Source organism: Rhinoraja longicauda, chromosome 4 (genome assembly GCF_053455715.1).
Source record: "Rhinoraja longicauda isolate Sanriku21f chromosome 4, sRhiLon1.1, whole genome shotgun sequence".
In the NCBI taxonomy this organism is placed as follows: domain Eukaryota; kingdom Metazoa; phylum Chordata; class Chondrichthyes; order Rajiformes; family Arhynchobatidae; genus Rhinoraja; species Rhinoraja longicauda.
The window spans coordinates 42,498,395-42,498,996 of NC_135956.1; positions in this window are offsets into that span (position 1 = coordinate 42,498,395).

Consider the following 602-nt stretch of genomic DNA (forward strand, 5'->3'; position numbering starts at 1 on the left):
CATGGCCGGATATGGGCGTAGCTTCCACTCACCCCCGGGAGCTGGGGAGTGCGGAGGTGACAGCTGCAGATCGGACTAACATTTTCCTTCTGCGCAAAATTCATATTTCCTGTGAGTTTAAGTGGTCATGTAGCTCACTTTTTGTGTTAAATCTAACAGCGCTTCTCCCCCCCCCAAATCATCCCGAGGGCCGGATTGCACATTGCACCCTTTCGCGGGCCGGTAGTTTGACACCCCTGCGATAGGCAGATTGATGGCTAGGGACAGTGTGATACATTGTTGCGAACTGTGGAACTGTCAACTGACTTTCAATGGAGAAGGGGAGGGGGAGTGTTTGTATAAGTTACCTAAAGTTAGAGATTTCAACGTTCATACCGCTTGTTTGTAAACTACCCAAGCAAAATATGAGGTGCACTTCTTCCAATTTGCATGTGGCCTCACTGGCAATAGAGCAGGCCCAGGACAGAAAGGTCAGTATGGGAATGAGAAGGACAGTTAAAATGGTTAACAGTCAGGAGATCTCTTGGTCTCGCCGATATACAAGAGCCCACATTGGCAACACTGGATGCAGTAAATGAGGTTAGAGGAGGTGCATGTGAACC